Source organism: Rhinoderma darwinii, chromosome 1 (genome assembly GCF_050947455.1).
Source record: "Rhinoderma darwinii isolate aRhiDar2 chromosome 1, aRhiDar2.hap1, whole genome shotgun sequence".
NCBI lineage: Eukaryota > Metazoa > Chordata > Amphibia > Anura > Rhinodermatidae > Rhinoderma > Rhinoderma darwinii.
In genome coordinates, this window is record NC_134687.1 from 649,208,503 (window position 1) to 649,231,577 (window position 23,075).

General features: G+C 41.6%; 1 pseudogene; it reads right to left on the minus strand.

The window, feature by feature from the left end:
• Nucleotides 1-21,496: 21,496 nt before the first annotated feature.
• Nucleotides 21,497-23,075, minus strand: part of LOC142698297 (uncharacterized) — a 617,727-nt pseudogene continuing 616,148 nt past the window's right edge.

The following is a 23,075-nucleotide window of genomic DNA, read 5'->3' on the forward strand; positions in this document are numbered from 1 at the left end:
GGTGTTTCTGGACACCAAGGTTTCCATATTGAAGGATCGCCTATCCACAGACTTATATGTCAAGGATACAGATGTCAATAATCTTCTCAGGTTTGACAGCCAGCTCTTCAGGGTCAAAAGGATTGCCGCTGACAAATCAACCGCAACGTTGAGATTTGGAGAGTTGGGTAAGATATTTAGGCAAAGGGTTACCCCAAATCGATCATAGATGCTAATATGGATAGGGCCACTGAGGTCTCCAGAGAGAAACTACTTTCCAATACTTCAGCAAACCATGCAGGAACCAGAAAGGTGAATAGGGTCCTTTTTGTCTCTACCTATACGGAGCAGAGTGACCACATAGCCAAAATCATCAGGAGACATTGGCCCAGCCTCAATAGTAGTCTAAGACATGTCCCAGAGTTTGAGATACCCCACTTTTCTCCTATAGACGCTCACCCAATCTTAAGGACAAACTGGTTAAAGCAGCTATTGAACCGTCTAAACAGACAGGACGGCATTATCTAGCCACGCGCAGGATGGGCAGTTATCCTTGCCTGTCCTGCATTAATTGCAACTTTATGATTAAAGGCCAAGTTTTCAATCCTATTAACGACAGGGAAACTAAAATTAGACATTACTTTTGACTTATGTAATCTATCTTCTTGAATGTCCATGCAAGCTTTGGTACATTGTAGAAACTACATTAGAAGTCAAATTACGCCTTAACAATCACCATTTCACAATCAGGAATAAGAGACTAGATCTACCTGTCTCCAAATATTTCACTTGACTTGGTCACACTGAAAAGCAGTTGAGGTTCAGGCTAATCGACCACATTCCATCTCTGAAAAGAGGTGGCGATAGGGTGGCATCACTCAAAAAAAAGAGAAATTGAATGGATATTTCGGCTCAATACACTCAGACCATATGGCCTTAACGTAGACTTTAACCCCTTAGTGACCACCAATACGCCTTTTCACATGAGTCAGTAAGGGGCCTTAGGCTAGGCTGACGCCTTTTCACGTGAGCCTAGTCTAAGTCCTGCACGGGTCTCCCGTGCAGGCTGGAGCCGGGGCTCAGCTGTCTGATGACAGCTGAGCCCCTGCTCCAACGCCCGCGATCGAAGTTTACTTCAATCGCGGCCGTTTAACCCGTTAAATGCTGCCGTCAATAGCGACCGCGGTATTTAACTTTGCTTACAGAGGGAGTGAGCTCCCTCTGTCACCCATTGGCGGCCCGCAAATGCAATCACGGGTCTCCGATGGGGTGTCATGGCAGCCGGGGACTTGATAAAAGCCCCCAGGTCTGCCCTGGACATATGCCTGTTAGGACGCGCCGGAGGCACGTCCTAACAGATTGCCTGTCAGATTTACACTGACAGGCAATAATGCTCTGGTATACGAAGTATACCAGAGCATTATAGCAGCGATCTGAAGATCGCACAGTAAAGTCCCCTAGTGGGACTAGTGAAATAAATAATAAATGTGAAATAAAGATTAATAATAAAAATTACAGTAAAAAAATAAATAAAACCATTTTTAAAAAAAAGTCCTAAAAAAGTCATAATAAAAATGAATCAATAAGTCCCATGTACCCCAAAACAGTACCAATAAAAACTACGTCTCGTCCCGCAGAAAACAAGCCCAGAAAAATAAAAAATGTATGGCTCTTGGAAAGCAACGATGCAAAAACAAATAATTTTAGTTCAAAAGTGTTTTTATTGTGCAAAAGTCGTAAAACATAAAAACCCTCTACATATGTGGTATTGCCGTAATCGTTCCGACCCATAGAATAAAGGTAACATGTTATTTACGTCGCACAGTGAACGGCGTCAATTTAAAAACGCATAGAACAATGGCGGAATTTCAGGTTTTTTTTATAATCCCCCCAAAAAAAGTTAATAAATGTTAATAAAAAAATTAAATGTACCCAAAAATGGTGCTATTAAAAAGTACAACTAATCCCACAAAAAACAAGTCCTCATACAGCTATGTCGACGAAAAAATAAAAAAGTTATAGCACTTTGAATGCGACTATAGAAAAACGAATAAAATAGCTTGGTCATTAGGGCCTAAAATGGGCTGGTCACTAAAGGGTTAAATTAGGTGGAGCAGGCCTCGGGTGAGCGACCCCGTGGTCCATTGCAGTATGCATTCTTCTTTCCCCTTCTGTACTAGTTTGACAATATGCTTTTAATTTATTGTATTTTTATGCTTTGTTCCTAGGGACTTCGACTTCTCCAAAAAAAAATTGGAAGATGAATCCTCCCCCGTTTTGGACACAGAGTTTTTCAGTATACTTTTGTTCTGATCCTTCTTTTGGTTTGGCAACTGTACTTTTCTCTTTTTTCATATTATACCAGGATCATTCTTTATTGTCCCTCAAATATTGATATTATGTATTGATTGTACTTTGGATTGTTTCATAATAAGTTCTGGCTGTTTATAGCACCTGGCGTCTCTGTGTCTTTGCATCACTCCACACAACTAATTTCCTTACATTTTGGGACACTGGGTGGGGGGAAGCTTACATATGCGACAGTAGGTGACTTGTCCCCTGACCTTTTATACCCCTAGCTGAGTTTCCCATGACGTGGGGTCCCTGCGACGGGTTGTACCCTTTTACACTGGGCTCAGATGTCGCATGTGGTTAAATGTACTTCCCAGCTCTATTTATCGGATTTTGCATTTATGAACAGGTCTCCATTTGTGTTGTTTTCAAATTTATTTTATTACAACCAGCTTTATTACAGCCAGCTTTTCTTTATTCTATGTCTTACCTGTTCATCCTAGTCATGACATGCATTATGTCATCTACACTGCTAGGTGGCGCTATTGACCTTTACTTCCTTCAACATTTAAATATCTTTCCCTGTTCTACTTATTCATATTGTCAGCTTTTGATCCTGTTATAAATATATATGTTTCCCTAACTACCTCTTTTACTCTGCTGAACTGTAAAGATAAGGATTTTTTAGCCGGAGACCGCACAAATGCGTCCGTCTCCCTAATCTGTATATCACATGCGCGCATGCGCAGTTGTGACTTGGAGACGCCGATGTAGCCAGCTCTTTATTATAAGTGTTGTCCAGCGGTGAGTAACATCTCTTCCTCCTCCCACTTCAGTCTTTATATTATTTATGCATATTAACAGACTTTTTTATTACGAATGTTCCCATCTATCTGATGGATATTGATCACGTTAATGGTACATTTACATTACACGTCACATGACCAATAGGCGATATTATGAGTTGAACAAACACTAATGATTACTATTTTTTTCACAATGTATATATGCTTTTACTTATGTAAATTTGATTGTAACACTGTATGACCATGATATTTAAACCCACACTTGAGTGTCAGTCACCGCTTGAGAAAGATCCCAGTAACTCGGATCGAAACGTTGCCTGTGGGGTGAATAAACGTACCTCTTTTTTCACTCACTACTTTGGAGTGCTGCCTCAAGTATTTTTGTCTGCTATTTAACTGAGAGCTCGTAGCCTGAGCAATGGGAGTTGCACCCACTACTGGAGCTGTGCTGCTTTCTTTTTTTGTCAATGTATGTATATGTGTATGTATGTGTGTCTATAATATGTATGTTTATGTATATATGTATGTATGTTTGTGTCTACAATATGTATGTATGTATGTATGTATGTATGTGTATATATGTATGTGTACACTACCGCTCATTCATTTCAATACACCCCCACATTCGTCGATTTCTCTGTAAAGGATGAATGTGATATGTGTGTTTTGGACAGAAATGAGTCTACGCACAGTTTTTAACACTTTTAGCATTCACAGGCACCGTGTTTATACATTGATATCTAATTCCTGATATTTATATAAACAATCGAAAAGTGAATTGCCATAGTCGCCTTGAGAAGTACAGGGCATAGTCTGCTGAAAATTGTTCTGAAGATTTTTCTTGGTGGCGTGCAGAGTACCCTCAAGAGATACGCCAAAATTTGTGATTAACCATGACCTGGGCAACCTTGAGTGACCAAAAAGCAGAACAATTTTTTCAGCGTGTGCTCCAAACGGGACAGATTTGTGAGTGCAATTTAGCAACCCACTACGCCTTGAGTTCCATCCAGCTCCAAATTGTCTTTTAAAAATCCATTTATCAATGTGAGCAGCTCGGAGGAGCAAATACACACAGACACGCTACTGTATGGAAATCCTTCTACTTTATTCTTATCAGCAGCGGATATTTATAGTCAGACAATAACAAATGAGTCAGAAAGTTTAGATATAGTTCCACAACTTAATTGGTTCTTAGAGGGACCGTTCCCTCGTGCTACCTATTATTGCTACGTAGTGTTTTGCACACAGCACTATGATTCTCCATGTTACCTATTATTGCTGCGTAGTGTTTTGCACACGGCACTACTGCCTTAGGCTGGGTTCACACGTGGCGGAATTTCACTTAAATTCCGCTGCGGACACTCCGCAGCGTTAATCCGCAGCGGTGCCGTTTGTCCATTGACTTACACTTTAATTTAGCAGTGTTCGTTTAGACGAGGCGTAAAATTCCGCTGCGGAGCATAGGCTGCGGAGCGGAATTTGGTGTCCGCAGCATGCTCTGTCTGTTGCGGAGCAGTGGCGGACTCATGGCGGAATTTCTCCATTGACTTCAATGGAGAGTCAAAATTCCGCAATGAAGTCCGCAGATCTTATGTGTGCTGCGGAACGTATTGGTTTTACTACCATGACATTTCTTCATTCTGGCTGGACCTATGTATTTCTAGGTCTACAGCCAGACTGAGGAAGTCAATGGGGCTCCCGTAATGACGGGAGCGTTGCTAGGAGACGTCTGTAAATAGTCACTGTCCAGGGTGCTGAAAGAGTTAAGCGATCGGCAGTAACTGTTTCTGCACCCGGGACAGTGACTACCGATCTCAATATACATGTATCTGTAAAAAAACATATAAGTTCATACTTACCGAGAACTCCCTGCGTCTGTCTCCAGTCCGGCCTCCCAGGATGACGTTTCAGTGTAAGTGACGGCTGCAGCCAATCACAGGCCAAGCACAGGCTGCAGCGGTCACATGGACTGGCGCGTCATCCAGGGAGGTCGGGCTGGATGCCGAAAGAGGGACGCGTCACCAAGACAACGGCCGGTAAGTATGAAATTCTTTTACTTTCACTAGGGAAAGTGCTGTCCCTTCTCTCTATCCTGCACTGATAGGGAGAAGGGAAGCACTTTTCCCGCAGTCCGCAGCAGCTAGTCCGCATCAATTTTCTGCACATTTTGTGCAGATCCGCAGCAGAATCTGCGACGCAGATTCTGTGCGGCATTGATGCGGACAGTTGCGGAGGAAATCCGCCACGTGTGGTCATGCCCTTAAAGTCCCAGAGCATCTACCTTCTAATATAACTAACTTGTACAAGTATATAAGGATATGAGTATATAAGGTATACAGTAGGTATAAAACATTTTGGAAAAATACATTTCCTTTCACATTTCCCACCTTTTGTGATTTTATAGGTCTGGTAATTATTACCTGCCTCTAATTTCACAACAACCTGTCCCCTCTTTCCAGAGGCCCCGCTGTGAAAGCTCTCCGTATCTTATAAAACACATAACAATTAAAACAAGTCATAATGACAAAGACAATCATAATACAGATTAGTGGTTGGAATAAGTAGCTTAATACTCAACTGGCAGTTGGTGAAAAACCTGTAAATATATCATACCAGTGATGAGCCGTGTCATCCTTAATCTGGGATCCTAAATGTCGCAGCGTTTTCCCACTTATTACAGCCTTACATTTTGACTGTTTGTAGTGTGAGGCTGGGTTCACACGACCATGTTACGTCCGTAATGTACGGAACGTATTTCAGCTGGAAGACCCGGACCGAACACAGTGCAGGGAGCCGGGCTCCTAGCATCATAGTGATGTACGATGCTAGGAGTCCCTGCCTCGCTGCAGGACAACTGGCCCGTAGTGTAATCATGATTACAGTACGGGACAGTAGTTCCACGCAGAGGCAGGGACTCCTAGCATCGTACATCACTATGATGCTAGGAGCCCGGCCCCCTGCATTGTGTTCGGTCCGGGTCTTCCGGCCGAAATACGTTCCATACATTACGGACGTAACATGGTCGTGTGAACCCAGCCTAACATTATGTCTCCTAACCATCTCTTTTACCTCTTCTGCGTCTCTTAGAACTTTATTCAACTCATCTAAGGGAGACTAATATTAGGTGTTGGCAATGGATCCGGTACCCATACTGTGCTTACAATCTCATCCAAATCCGGGAGAAATACAATAGTCTGGTTCTTCCATTCTATATGACTAACATTAAATATACATCCGGAAAAGGGTACCTGTAACAAAAATGTTTTTAGTGTGTTGGGGTCATCCATAACCATACATATACTCTGCTGGTATTATTGAGAAAGGACATATGTTATCCTCATATTCCATCAAGCAAGGTTCTGATTGTTTGTTACATACATATCCTTTTTTGGTCAAAGTACACAAACCTATATCAATGGTTTTGTTTCTGTCAGTTATGTGTGGATGTCTAAATTCGGGCCACCAGTATTGGCTATTCTGGGTAAATTTATCAGTCATGACAATAGGTAACACCACATATTTACATATCATCTGAACATTAGCAACCGTATATATCATCAATTTTCCTGAACACCATTCGTCTGTACATTCTACTGAGTCTGGGTCAGACCAGACCCATGTATCATTAGTATTAGCCTGTACTTGTGCCCTTCCCCAGACATGAGGGTGGGTACTCATCAAATCTTGCTGGAATTGATCTTTTTGTCTCATTTCCCATAAGGTCTTAGTGGTGCATATAGTCCAATCTATAAAAGCAGACATATTTTTGTAAGCTCGATATTGGGTGAATACAGATTCATTAAAAACATTAAGGAAATTTTGCTCCACTTTTAACTAATTGTTGTGTCTGAAAACTTGTGGGTAACCACTGGGCACCCAAAGCTATGGCTTCTTCTATGTTGCTTCCGACTGAGGCCAATTTATTGGCCATTACTTCTAGCTCTACACCGTTTAGGATTCCCATCCCTGTTCCTGCTCCTCCTAAAAGGGTATCATACCATTCTCTTTTTACTCTACATGCCTTATCCTTAGGAAATGTGATGTTCCAATGTAGTATCTTTCTTTGCTCCTTGTAAGCCATAGGCACACAAGTCTGGGGAATCCTATTTATGGAGGTGTTTACATGTTTCGGACGCCTACCTCCTACTAGAGTTTGTATAACGGTTACAAACCAGGTTCTTCCTGTGATTTGGGTAGAGTTCACACAAATCAAAATTTTTACAGTACTATTCATTAGTATAGGGCTGTCTATTTTGGACAATGAACAATTAGCCAGCATTCCTGACCGATTACTATGATCTCTCACATTCTGAAAACGCATTAATCTGCTCATGTCGCAGCAGGACATATTCACCCGGGTTTCATAAGTCACATTTGTTACAGTATCCTCATCAGGTAATTTCATATATATTACTCCCCGTTGGGATCCACCTCCTGTATACCAGTCTACAAATTCGTTGGTCTTGGTAAGGTTAAATAATCCGTTACAAGTTTGTCCAGGAGGACAACTAAATCCATCTTGAGTCCGAAGTGTTGGTGGAAGTTACCCATCCCCACTGCAATGTCCCTTGCATTCCGGTTATCGCATGTGCGGGGGCTCTGGATTCGGTCCTGTGAAGAATAAGTCCCACCACCCCCAAAATCAACAAAATCTTCATCTTGATTCTTTAGATGACCTTTCTCTTTAGTCTTCTGGCGTGTAGAGGACCTTCTTACAATGGCTGGTGTAGATCCAACTGGCTTTTCCTTCAAGTTTCACTGAAGTGCTTGTGGTCAGGAGCACCTGAAACGGACCGTCAAATCTGGGATCAAGACTTTTCCGAACGTGTCTCTTGACCACTACCCAATCTCCTGGTAAGAGGGAATGTGCACCACCTAGAGAATTTGGGTCTGGAATAGAAGAAAACACTTGACCATGCACTCTAGCAAGTTGTTTATGCAAGGCACATACATAATCTGTGAGTCTACCATACTGCATCTGGAGCACCTGTGGAAAGTACAATCCTATCCTAGGACCTCCCCCAAATAGGATCTCATAGGGACTCAGACCTGTCTTTTTATTGGGCGTATATCTTACTGAAAATAAAGCCAGGGGAAGACACTCTGTCCATGGTTTACCTGTTTCCACTATAGCCTTCTCTATTTTCAGTTTTAGAGTCCCATTCATCCTTTCAACCTTGCCGCTACTTTGTGGATGGTATGGGGTGTGGAATGCCTGTTCTATCCCTAAAGTTGACATAATATGTTGCATAATTTCTCCTGTAAAGTGAGTACATCTATCACTTTCAATAGTCTCTGGTACACCATACCTGCAAATCACTTCTGCCATCAACTTCTTGGCGGTGGAGGTGGCATTGGCCTTTGACACTGGAAACGCTTCGGGCCATCCTGAAAACATATCAACACATACCAAGACATACTCATAGGTTCCCACCTTTGGCAATTGGATATAATCAATCTGTAATCTCTTAAAAGGATACAAGGGTCTTGGCATATGTCTCATAGGGACCTTTACAACCTTACCAAATTGTTCTGGGCACAGATCATACACCCCTGCGTATACTGGGCTGCTGATGTCCCAAACCCTGGAGCAAACCAGTACCGACTAACCAGGTTGCACATAGCTATTTTTGACTGGTGGGTAGTCCCATGAGCTGCTTGAGCCATCATGGGGTATAGAGTCCTGGGCAGGCATAACCGTCCATCTAGATACCACAAACCATCAGTCCTTGTTTCAGCCCCTTTACCTGTGCATTTGATCTTTTCTTCATCTGTGGCTTGTCTCTGCAGTGTCAGCAAAATATCCGAGCTGACTGAAGTCTGTATATCCTCTGGGTTGGTGATCACGAAGGTGTTGGCCAGAATAGGCCTTGTCTTTGCTACCTCTTTAGCGGTTTTGTCTGCAAAGTCATTTCCTTTAGCCTCTTCACTGCGGCTTCTAATGTGAGCCCTGATCTTCACCACTGCGACCTCTTTTGACAACAATAAACTTTCCATCAAGTATTTGACTAGGTCTGCATTTTTAATAGGTGTACCCGCTGATGTGAGGAACGCCCTTACTCTCCAAATAGTACCATAGTCATGTGCTATGCCAAAGGCATATCTGGAATCTGTGTATATGTTAGCTGTCTTTCCCTCAGCTTGTCTACGTGCTTCGGCTAAGGCTTTCAGCTCCGCTTCTTGTGCTGACATGTGCGGTGGGAGTGCTTCTGCTTTACACACTTCATGTGGGGTGACCACCGCATACCCTGTATAAAACTTAACATCTATACCATACCTGGAACCATCCACAAAGAGAACTAACTGTGGATTCTGTAATGGTGAATCCTTAATATGTTCAAATCCCATTGTCTCTTGTTGCATGAGCTGCAAGCAGTCATGATCATCCTGTGAAGGAAGAAAATCTGACCAAATACCTGATTCTTCTCCCCCTTGCTCCAAAGGCAGTAAGGTAGCTGGGTTCAGAGTAGTACAACGTTGAATAGTGACATTATCATGTAACTGTAAGGCACATTGAATTTTCATATGACGAGCAACAGAGAGATGTTTTGGCTGTACTTGAGATAAAAGAGCAGACATATCATGAGGAGCATAAACAGTAACAGGAAAATCAAGGACAATCTGTTGAGCTTTGTCTAATATTTCTGTAGCAGAAACTAACGCTCTAACACAAGATGGGGACCCTCTAGCAACTGGGTCCAGACGTACAGAATAGTATGCAATAGGTCTTTGTTTTTGGCCATGGTCCTGTGTGAGAACCGCTGTGGCGTGTCCATTTAATTCCGTGGTATACAGTCCGAAAAATTTGTTGTAATCAGGAATACCTAGTGCTGGGGCTGTCTGAATACTCAATCTAAGGCTATAAAAATTTTCCTCGGCTTCTGGCGTCACCTGAAAGGGAGTCACAGCAAGACAGTCATAAAGAGGTTGCATAAGAGCAGAAGCATTGCGAACCCAGGGGCGACAGTAAGAAATAAGTCCTAAAAATGTGCGCATAGCAGAAGGAGTTTTTGGCAGAGGGATACCAGTAACAGCTTGGATCCTGTCAGGTGTAAGGTGTCAAATACCAGGAGAAATACAGTGTCCTAAAAATACAACAGTTTGCTGACAAAGTTGAAGCTTCGCTTTGCTGGCTTTGCAGCCTGACTGTGCTAGGAAACAAAACAAAGAAACACTGGAGATTTCGCATTGCTGCCTGGAGGGGCAGCAGAGGAGAAGATCATCCACATATTGTAGCAGGACTATGCCCGGAACGGGGTCCCAGTCACTGAGAATCTGAGTCATAGCAGAGGTATACATACTGGGGGAGTTGTGGGCCCCCTGGGGTAACACCTTCCAAGCAAATTGTCCATGATTGTGAGTGAAGGCAAAAAGATACCAACAGTCTGGATGAAGGGGAACAGAGAAGAAAGCATTAGCCAGATCTACTACCGTGAACCAGCATGACATAGCAGGGATCTGTGCCAATAAGGTATGGGGGTTAGGTACAATAGGTGTATTGAATACTGTAGCGTCATTGACAGCTCTGAGGTCATGGACCATGCGGTACTTGGCCGGCTGTCCCGGCTCTGCCTTTTTCTTTACTGGGAAAAGGGGTGTGTTACATGAGGAGACTATGGGGGTTAAGACCCCCGCCGCAAGGTACGCCTTCACATGCTGTGATATAGCATCTGATTGTGCTATTGTAAGGGGGTACTGTTTCCTGTAAGGGAGGGGCACCCCCGGTTTAAGATCTACCTTTACGGGAGGAACTTTGAGGATCCCTACATCAGTAGGTCCTGTTGACCATAGCCTATCTGGCACTTGTGCCAGTAAGCTATCTATCTGCTCTTGGCCTAATAACACAAAGCACGGGGACTTAATATACACAAGTCTTCCTCATCAATGGTTCCTCTCAACATAATGGTGACATTCGCACAATATTCAATTTTAGCTCTTAGTTTTTCTAAAACATCAGCACCTAGTAGATTTATTGGGGTTGTTTCACAGGTGACAAGTTTTGTGACAATGGATTGGTGTGGACCAAACTGTAGAACAAACGGTTTCGTAACTTGATTTGGGTGGGACTTCCCATCTACTCCCACGCAAATCTGGGTGTCATCTGATAACAAATTTGCTGGCAGTTCTCTAGGGTTTACAACAGTCACGGCAGCTACAGTATCTATCAGGAAAGGGATCGGGGTACCATCATTGACGGAAAAGGACATTAAAGGGGCGGGGCCTAATTTTACGGCCATGGTGTGGGTGGATTCGCCCATATCTGGACTGCCGACCCTTCATGCTTGGTGGGGCTGGTACTGGGGCTGCTGTGTCACTCCCTGCTGCATTTGATTTCCTTGGGGAAGGTCCGGCTGTGAAGCCCATCCTTCTTGGATCCAACCTGGTCCTATCTGTGGGTTCTGATTTCTACTTGCTCTGCAGTATCTTTGGATATGTCCCTGCTTGCCACAATTGTAGCAGGTGGCCACTCTCCTGCCCCCTGTCTGAACATACTGCGGTTGGGTCATTGGTCCCCCTTGGAAAGGATACTGCATATACTGTGCTGGTGGTAGGGCATCTGTTGTTGGATCTGCGGCCCTGGTTGCCTAAAGGGGCTAGGTTTCATATAAGCTACCCCAGCGGGTTTATTTTTGGTTTTCTTTAGATCTAACTCTACACCTTAGGCTACCTTCACCAGGTCACTGGTCGCCATGCCTCTCCACTCAGGTCTAGAGGTCTGCACTGCCTTCCGCAAGCTTTTCTTAAGCCCCTCTATAAACGCAGCTTCCCTTGGTTGAACTTGATGGACATGTGTCTTTTTTCAGCCGTACTAACTATGTAACTATGTAACTATGTAACATCCTGGTATCTAGGGGTCTTTCCTTGTAACCCATATCCTTCCATTGGGACCTTAGTCTAGCAGAGTATTTGTCAATACTCTTATTGTTATCCTGGGTCGTGTCAGTCAAACTCTGTCCCTTCTGTCCTTGTTGAGTTACTGCCCACTGTTTTATCTGGGCTACAAACATTAGGTTCCTCGGTCACACAATCACGGGGGACCCTCAGATCGTCCACTATGGTGGAGTATATATCGGGACATTGTATTTTACACACCATATCCAGATCTTTCCACGTAGCGTTATACAATCTCTGCGTCTTTGCTATTTGTTCTGCGCACTTAACTGGTTTCTCTTCTGGGTCGGGCATTCCCTCAATTATACTCTTTATATCCCCTGGACTCCAAGGTTTATACAAGTGTACATTTCCCTGGTCTACCTGAGTTTTTGAGCTCTGAGCTATTGCCCTCAAACTTTCTCCTATTCCTTCCACTATCCCTGCCATCTCTTCAACTTTTCCCTTTTGGGCTCCTTTATGGGAGTGGTTAGAGAATCATCCTGATCCATGCCAGTGGCCTCAACCTCTGATACTTCCCCTTCCGTCACTCCCATTACATTAGCACCTTTCCCTTTCAACATGCCTAAAAAGGGATTATTTACTGAGCCACAAGTATAGGTAATCATGGGATACAAGCCAGGGGCAGGGGCTCTTGCTCGGGGATGGTGAGCCCCACAGTTAAAGCACACCTCTCTCCCATCAGGATTTTGGACACCGCAGTTAAGACAGGTCCAGCAGCCTCCTGGATCTTTCCCTGGGTTGAGTCCCGTGTACCCAGGTTACTCCTTGAGTTTTACCCCAACATCCTCTGTCTCTTTCTTATCATGACTTACTTTTCCCTTTTGTCCTGTAACCATCCCTAAAACTGTCTTTGGGATTTCATCATAACACTCATAATATCTCTTCCCACCCACGGTGGTCTCCTTGCATCCTCCTCTCCTCACTTCTTCAGACACATCCCTCCAATTATCCGCTGCCTTTCTCAACTTATTGTCTTCCAACCATCCTTCATTCTTACTGATAGCAGCATCCCATTCATCCACATCAAGCATGCCTCCCCTGGGGAGTCCCAAACCACTCATCAATTTCTTACATCTCTTTACTGCACGTTTGCCCTTTCTTCTTTCTACTATCTCTCGGGCTAGCGCTCCTGGCTTCTCTGCTCTAGTAAATAGGTTACCCATCTTTAGGATGTTCTGGGTCTCTTTCACCCCAAAATCTTCGGTCACTGATAGACAATCACTTTCTGTCTATTTTCTACAGTTACCGGCAAACAACTTCTAATACTACTACTCTGGCCAGAGATTTACATGTTTTATGGGTATCCTAACAAAGCAATCTCCCTATAGCATGCTCAATGCCGCTACCAATTCCTCATTCACACAAACTGAGATGGAAGTCAGGCACTTAGTTTCTAAGGGAGTACAGGGTTCTGGAACTGCGGCTTCATATATTACTTCCTAAGGTGGAGCCTTAATCATCCAAAAATAGGGGGGCCAGACGGGGAAATGCAGAGCAAAATGTAAGAATCAAATCTTCTTACCTTACGCTGCAGCTCTTGGTCTACACGTTCCCGTCCGGTCTCCTCTGTCTGGTTCGGGTGGTCTCCGGGTCCTAGTGCCGCAGTTCCTGTTCGGGCGCCATAAAACTGTGAGTGCAATTTAGCAACCCACTACTCCTTGAGTTCCATCCAGCTCCAAATTGTCTTTTAAAAATCAATTTATGAATACGAGCAGCTCGGAGGAGCAAATACACACAGACACGCTACTGTATGGAAATCCTTCTACTTTATTCTTATCAGCAGTGGATATTTATAGTCAGACAATAACAAATGACAATAACAAATGAGTCAGAAATTTTAGATATAGTTCCACAACTTAATTGGTTCTTAGAGGGGCCGTTCCCTCGTGCTACCTATTATTGCTGCGTAGTGTTTTGCACACAGCACTATGATTCTCCATGTTACCTATTATTGCTGCGTAGTGTTTTGCACACGGCACTACTGCCTTAAAGTCCCAGAGCATCTACCTTCTAATATAACTAACTTGTACAAGCATATAAGGATATGAGTATATAAGGTATACAGTAGGTATAAAACACTTTGGAAAAATACATTTCCTTACACAGATTCAAAACAGCTTGTCAGATTCATGCTGCTCTGATGGAAATGGGAAAGAAAACTATATCAATTGTGATTGTCAAATGCTGCATTGTAGCCAGTGCATTTCTCCTTACAATGCCCACTTGGTCAAAAGTAAAATAAAACGCCCAGTTGGGCATTTAGAACAAATTAGCATGAAACGAAAAATCCTCATAACTCGGTCAAAAATAAACGTTTTTCAAAAAACAACTTGTTCCCTACATTACAGGGCCTATCAGATTAGGTAGGAGATAGGGCAGTGTAACAGGTTGAGGGGGTTAATATCCGGGAGATATATCCCTAGACGCCTATTAAGAGGTTAACATAGGGTCTTCCCTCCACACAGGTGGAGGGTAATTAACGAAGAAAAAAGCACTGCTGGGGGAGTGTGTCAGGGAGAGAGAGGAAGCAAAGAAGATGAAGACTGGTTTGCTACTGACCAGATCTGATATTTACAGAGGGGTGAGAGCTAAACCCTCCAAAGGGCTGGACTGTGTGAGTCATACCTGGACTTTTGTTACATGAAACGTTTCTTGCTGTTCTAACCTTTGTGTATGTTGATGGGACAAGCTACCATTGTGTTTATTGGATTTCCCTGCTTGAAAGAGAAATAAAGCTACTAAAGTCCTGTTTAAAACAGAATACTGCGCCGAGAGTGTCTCTTTGCCTAACAACATTCCCCCAAACTGCTACAGCAGTTATAAACTGGTGACGGAGACTCTTTAACCTGTAAATTCTCAAATAGACTCTTTGGTAATCTGAATGGGCCTGAATTAAAAGTATACTATACGTGATATCATTTCTGATATTACCCAAAAGGTAGATCACTGTATGCAAATTAACATGTCCCTCTCAGCTCATTGGCTGAGAGGAGTCACCCGATCATTCATGGCTACATTCTGTTACTTTTGCTCTCCATTTCACCAACAATAGAGACTTCATGATGCTGTTCTGGGGGTGCTATTGCAAACACTAGGTTAGCGCTATTAGGGCATCTAATACAGAGCTCTGTCATCTTTCCTTTATAATTCATCTATGTTGCTGGATTATGTACATACAACTCTACAGACATATCCTACATATATCTATTAGGGACATCTGTATGTGAATCAACTTGACCCAATCTATAATGGAGAGTATATTAAGATTTGCTATGGTATTTAAGAATATTTTATGTGAAAGAGATTTATTAAAAATGTTTTCTAAAAGTTTTAAAATTTTACAGCATAATAACCAGCACATCAAAGAAGAGTACATTTACAGTAATAACACAAAATAGGGAAGATGTCGTTCAGTTATATAACTGGGATAGAACTAATAATTATTTCCCTATTCTTTTTCCTTCACTTTGCGTTTTCTTCCCTCTTCCCCTTGTTTTTTTCCCCCTTTCCACCCCAAATTACCACAAGCTCCCGTGCTGGGGAAAAAAAAAAATATTAAAAAATGATTAAATTAGATTTAAAAAAAAAAAAGATAGGAAACTACAAAACCCATTAAAACTTCATAATTAGAAATTTCTTAGTCCAAGGATCCCATTGATCCGTAAAGAGTATATTGTTCCCTGTTGAACAAGAAAATCTATGCTCAATGTGAATACATTTGTTTACTCTCGCCTCCCAAGCTTTGACAGATGGGAGAGCTGAGAAGAGCCACTTTGCTGTCATTTCTTACCTGGCTAAGAATAATGATTGACATATCGGTATGCGATTACTTCCTATTTTCAGAATCGTGGATACATCTCCTAATAGACATACCTTAAGATCCAAGGGAGTAGTACAACGGAAGATATATTCTAAGTAGGTAGTTATTTCCATCCAATATTTACTTAGTTTGGGGCAGCGCCAGGTGAGGTGTATCCAGTCGACCTCCGGACCTAGATATTTGGGACAACTATCCATTTGTCTTAGACCTATGTTTATTAAATAGGTAGCTGAATAATATAGTCTATGGACTATCATAAATTGTGAAAATTGATGGTTGCTGTTGGAGGATACCCTTGAGATTTGTTGGTACACTCTAGACCAGAAGTCGTCTGATTGTACCCCAATATCTACCTCCAATTTTTTTTGCGATTGAGCGAGGTGGCTCATAAGCAGCTTATATAACCTCCCGATTGCTCCCTTTTTAATAAACATTTCTAACATTAAGTGCATTATGCCCCTTTTTTCCATAGGGATCTTTCTTTACGTTGTATACAGTCATAGGCAGATCTTAATTGTAGGTATTTGAGGAAGTCTTTATTAGATAATCCATACTCCGTTTTAAAGCTAGAGAAGTTTCTCATATTCCATCCAACTAAGATATGGGAGATCTGTGTAATTCCTTTGGTCATCCAAAAAAGACTATCAATGTTATACAATTCCCCAAGGCACATAGATTTCCATAAAGGGTTAAAGTCAAACTACCCAACCACTAATAATAGTTTCTTAATATCTTTCCATGCTTTATGTAAGGAGACACATAGTTTAACCATTTTATAAGGTTGAGCCCTAAAAATCCCGACTCTAAAATGTGAAATCTACTATTATATCCTATAGATACCACTTGATCCAAAAAGTATCTATTTATAGACACTTCCGCCAACATTTAATTTGTTTACATTTTGTGGCAAGATAGTAAAGTTTAACATCTAGAACCCCTAGACCTCCATCCGCAGCTCCCATATGTAATTTCTTAAGAGAGATACGACGCTTCTTATCTTTCCAAATGAGAGTTGTAAATATGGAGTTTATAATTTGAAAGAAATTCTTCTTTATCCATATTGGTGTGTTACAAGATTTTTGGCAGGAGCACCATATTAATAAGAGCTAATCTATCTGCCATTGACAATGGGAGTTTCTTCCATACCAATTATTTTTTATTCATATCCTCCAGTAGGGGTACATAGTTTAAGGAGTAGTATTCATTCATAGGCCAAACAACAGTCTATGTAAAGTCCTAGCACAAGAGTACCTGTAATAGTCCAGACAGTAGCAGAGGCTTAGGCATAGATGGAACTTGAGGGTAAATGACGCCACACAAGGCGGATGATACCAGGTGTGGCAGATGACACCAGACGTGGTGTATGACAACAGATGTGTCTCCAACACTAGAAGAAGCACAGGAACAAACTGCACGGGATACAGGTAACAGGGCACGGGAACAGAGGTCTGCAGTTGTGGCCGTCGAGGGTTGAGTGAGGATGATGGTCCGCGACCGCAGATGTTACAAAAACCTACTTATTTCTGTAGCTAAATGGTTTTGGGTGTGTACTGCGCCTCTGGAGGCCATCACACGCCATCTAGATCCAGCAGAGTGGCCCTTAAACCAAGAGGTCTATGTCGATATCATCCATGGTGCATTCCGCAAATAGATCTATTCCCTTCTGCAAAACATAAAGTCTCCTGCTTTTTTCTTGTCTTTGCTACAAATTTTTTTTGTATTTATATTGTTATAACAATGTGGAATTAAAATTACAAATTTTTTAATATATTCATGAAGATTTTTTAGGTTTCTATGCTCCTATGTGGGTCTTATTTGGTTTGATATATGCTTGGGAGTTTAAACCATCATTACATTATATGGATCACCTATAGGTATGTGTATCAAAGGTGTCCTGGCAGTTGTGCTTCCTGGGTGAGGTAGTACGTCAGCAAGTGCAGAGCGCCATCTTTACAGCCCACAATAGCCACTTCTTTTTATTAATAGGCCTAAATGCCCAACTGGGCGTCTTTTTTTACTTTTGACCAAGTTGGCGTTGTAAAGAGAAGTGTATGACGCTGACCAATCAGCGTCATACACTTCCCTTCATTCATGTCCAGCTGTACTTGCGAGATCACGCTGTGCTGTCACTTACTCCCAAAGTAACTCTACTGGAGTGTCCGGAGAATGACCAGACATCGCCTCCAGCTAGGAGGCGATGTCTTTTAGTTCTTCTGACACTCCGGTAAAGTTACTGTGGGAGTCACAGTACAGCGTGATCTCGCAAGCACAGCTGGACATGAATGAAGGGAAGTGTATGACGCTGATTGGTCAGCGTCATACACTTCTCTTTACAACGCCAACTTGGTCAAAAGTAAAAAAGACGCCCAGTTGGGCATTTAGAACAAATTTGCATAAAACGAAAAATCCTCATAACTCGGTAAAAAATAAACATGTAAAACAAAAAAACAACCTGTAAATACTATAATATGCAATGAATAATCACATTACACCACATGGGGTTTTGCCTGTGCTCACATGTTTTTTTGGCATGGTACCTATAACAAAGAAGATTTTATAATTTATTTTTAATCTGTTCAAACTATATGCACAAAGTAAAATAAATAAATATATACAATATGAAAAAAATGCCCTCTGATATTACATAATAACAGTCTGGACATGCTGGGAGTTGTAGTTCTCTCCTCTTATACCTTCTCACTGTAATGTGCTCTGATATCACATAATAACAAAACTTCCCTCAATGCTATAATAAAGAATATCCATCCAATACAGCAAAAACTACAGAATTCTTTATTAAGACACAAAACAGTTGTACATACCATTTAAAAAGCCGCCATAAAAACAAAATGTACATAAAATATTACAAAAAGAGGACAGTGTATAATCGTAAGGCAGGACATACAGTAAAGGAAATAAGTATTTGATCCCTTGCTGATTTTGCAAGTTTTTCCACTGTCAAAGATATGAACAGTCTAGAATTTTTAGGCTAGGTTAATTTTACCAGTGAGAGATAGATTATATTTTTAAAAAAAAACAGAAAATCACATAGTCAAAATTATATATATTTATTTGCATTGTGCACAGAGAAATAAGTATTTGATCCACAACCAACCATTAAGAGTTCAGCCTCCTCCAGACCAGTTACACGCTCCAAATCAACTTGGTGCCTGCATTAAAGACAGCTGTCTTAATTGGTCACCTGTATAAAAGACTCCTGTCCACAGACTCAATTAATCAGTCTGACTCTAACCTCTACAACATGGGCAAGACCAAAGAGCTTTCTAAGGATGTCAGGGACAAGATCATAGACCTGCACAAAGCTGGAATGGGCTACAAAACCATAAGTAAGACGCTGGGTGAGAAGGAGACAACTGTTGGTGCAATAGTAAGAAAATGGAAGACATACAAAATGACTGTCAATCCACATCGATCTGGGGCTCCATGCAAAATCTCACCTCGTGGGGTATCCTTGATCCTGAGGAAGGTGAGAGCTCAGCCGAAAACTACACGGGGGGAACTTGTTAATGATCTCAAGGCAGCTGGGACCACAGTCACCAAGAAAACCATTGGTAACACATTACGCCGTAATGGATTAAAATCCTGCAGTGCCCGAAAGGTCCCCCTGCTCAAGAAGGCACATGTACAGGCCCGTCTGAAGTTTGCAAATGAACATCTGGATGATTCTGAGAGTGATTGGGAGAAGGTTCTGTGGTCAAATGAGACTAAAATTGAGCGCTTGGCATTAACTCAACTCGCCGTGTTTGGAGGAAGAGAAATGCTGCCTATGACCCAAAGAACACCGTCCCCACTGTCAAGGATGGAGGTGGAAACATTATGTTTTGGGGGTGTTTCTCTGCTAAGGGCACAGGCCTACTTCACCGCATCAATGGGAGAATGGATGGAGCCATGTACCGTCAAATCCTGAGTGACAACCTCCTTCCCTCCACCAGGACATTAAAAAAGGCTCGTGGCTGGATCTTCCAGCACGACAATGACGCGAAACATACAGCCAAGGCAACAAAGGAGTGGCTCAAAAAGAAGCACATTAAGGTCATGGAGTCTCCAGACCTTAATCCCATCGAAAACTTATGGAGGGAGCTGGAGATCCGAGTTGCCAAGCGACAGCCTCAAAATCTTAAAGAGGCTCTGTCACCAGATTTTGCAACCCCTATCTCCTATTGCAGCAGATCGGCGCTGCAATGTAGATAAGAGTAACGTGTTTTTAAAAAAAAACAAGCATTTTTGGCCAAGTTATGACCATTTTTATATTTATGTAAATGAGGCTTTCTAAAGTTAAAGTACAACTGGGCGTGTATTGTGTATGTACATCTGGGCGTTTTTACTTCTTTTACTAGCTGGGCGTTGTGAATAGAAGTATCATCCACTTCTCTTCACAACGCCCAGCTTCTGGCAGTGCAGACACAGCGTGTTCTCGAGAGATCACGCTGTGACGTCACTCACTTCCTGCCCCAGGTCCTGCATCGTGTCGGACGAGCGAGGACACATCGGCACCAGAGGCTACATTTGATTCTGCAGCAGCATCGGCATTTGCAGGTAAGTCGATGTAGCTACTCATCAACTACAAAAAACGTCTGACTGGTGTGCTTGCCAACAAGGGTTTTGCCACCAAGTATTAAGTCTTGTTTGCCAAAGGGATCAAATACTTATTTCTCTGTGCAAAATGCAAATAAATATATATCATTTTGACAATGTGATTTTCATTATTTTTTTTTATATAATCTATCTCTCGCTGGTAAAATTAACCTAGCCTAAAAATTCTAGACTGTTCATGTCTTTGACAGTGGGCAAACGTACAAAATCAGCAAGGGATCAAATACTTATTTCCTTCACTGTATATGGTGGTAACATAGGTTAAGATCACTCAAAATCATGACTCTTTAAACACAAAACGGAGTCTTTAAGACAAAATGGATTCCAAATATCCAAGATGGAGTCTACACAAAATATACTTACTTAAACATCTGTTAATCACTTTCACATACACTTAAAGAGGCTCTGTCACCACATTATAAGTGGCCTATCTTCTACATAATGTGATCGGCGCTGTAATGTAGATTACAGCAGCGTTTTTTATTACGAAAAATGATCTTTTTTGACGGGGTTATGACCTATTTTAGATTTATGCTAATGAATTTCTTAATGCCCAACTGGGCAAGATCACTATGTGCTAAGTAAATGAATGTAGAGAAGTGTATGACGCTGATTGGTCATACACTTCTCTCTACAACGCCCACTTGGTCAAAAAGTAAAACACGCCCAGTTGTCTATTAACGAAGCAATTAGCATAAAGCTAAAATAGGCCATAACTCTGTCAAAAATGATAGTTTTTCTAAATAAAAAACACTGCTGTAATCTACATTACAGCGCCAATCACATTATGAAGGCGATAGGGGACTTATAATGTGGTGACAGAGCCTCTTTAATTATAAGAATGCAGTAACAGATGATTTTAGTTTCCTTAGATTTAATTCTTCTTTTTCTCTTTTCTGGTGAAATACCGAGAAGCAGATCAGCTATGGCAAACCTATCGCTGACGAATAGGTCCATTCTGTCCCTGAAACACGTTGGAGCTTTATTGTCCATGCTGATACCCCATACTACTATCTTTTACATTAGTTTAGTTTTTGAACACCAACTATACCAGTCGGGGCGCCACCATAGTACAAGCAATCCTCCATTACTTTAATAAATGGTAAAAACAACAAAGAACAAGGATGCTGTGCCAACTCCTAAGCATGAGAGAATAGCCCAACCGATCCTCAACAACCAACTGCCCAAATGGCGAGTTTTCTGGTATCTTAGCTGAGTATCTTCCCTATCTCTACTTTTTAGATGTACTAGCTTGCTTATCTTACTGCATGAAATACTTAGTGAGTGAAGTTGTGTGGACTGTAGGACTTTGACAAGGTGAATTATCCCTTTTTCCGGGTCCATGGTGTATGACTGTTCCCTGGATGAGCAATCCCTAGAATCTTTTTTCTCACATTCCAAACAATAATATGGTTTCATGTAAATTCTCTGCGTTTAAAAACGTATTTCATTGTAAAATATATTCCACATAGAGAGCATCAACAAAGCTTCTCCCCCGTGTGACTTCTCTGATGAGTCCTAAGTTTGCATTTAGTAATAAAACATTTTCCACATTCCGAGCATGAATACTTCACTCCTGTGTGACTTCTCTCATGTGTAACAAGATGTGATTTATATGTAAAACATTTCCCACATTCTGAACATGAATACGGCTTCTCTCCTGTGTGACTTTTCTCATGTGTAACAAGATTTGATTTATGTGTAAAACATTTCCCACATTCTGAACATGAATACGGCTTCTCTCCTGTATGACTTCTCTCATGTATAACAAGACTTGATTTATGTGTAAAACATTTCCCACATTCTGAACATGAATACAGCTTCTCTCCTGTGTGAATTCTCTCATGTATAACAAGACTTGATTGATGTGTAAAACATTTCCCACATTCTGAACATGAATATGGCTTCACTCCTGTGTGACTTCTCTCATGTTTAACAAGATATGATTGATCTGTAAAACATTTCCCACATTCTGAACATGAATATGGCTTCTCTCCTGTGTGACTTCTCTCATGTACAGCAAGATGTGATTTTTGCACAAAATATTTCCCACATTCCAAACATGACTATGGCTTCTCTCTGGTATGAATTCTCTCATGTCTAACAAGACCTGATTTATATGTAAAACATTTCCCACATTCTGAACATGAATACGGCTTCTCTCCTGTGTGAATTTTGTGTGTAAAAAGACCTGAGATTTTTGTGAACTGTTTACCACAATGAAACCTTTTACCTTCCTTCTGAGCTGTACTTGAGGTAACAATCTGTGATTGGTCAGAAGGTTCTTCATGATTAAGGGAGATATAATATAGATCTGTACTGTGAAGTACCGGATGTACATTAAGGGTAATGAGGTTTTCTCCAGAAGACTGCTGCATGATATCTTCATCTTCTACTTTATAATTTATCGATAGCATGAAGTTTCCCTCAGACTTCTTACTGGAGTTTTCTGTTAGGATTAGGATGAAATTCATTATCTTTTTTTAAACCACAAAGTAGACAAAATTTATAATATTCATTTCAGACTGAAACACAAATGCAGTTTTGAGGCAGTTTTTTTATTTTTGTAAATCAAAGCCAGAAGTGGATCAAGCAGGAAGGAGAAGTATAAGTAGTTTGTTTTGATCCTACGCCTGGCTTTGGCTTAAAGGGAAGGTGTCATGAATTTA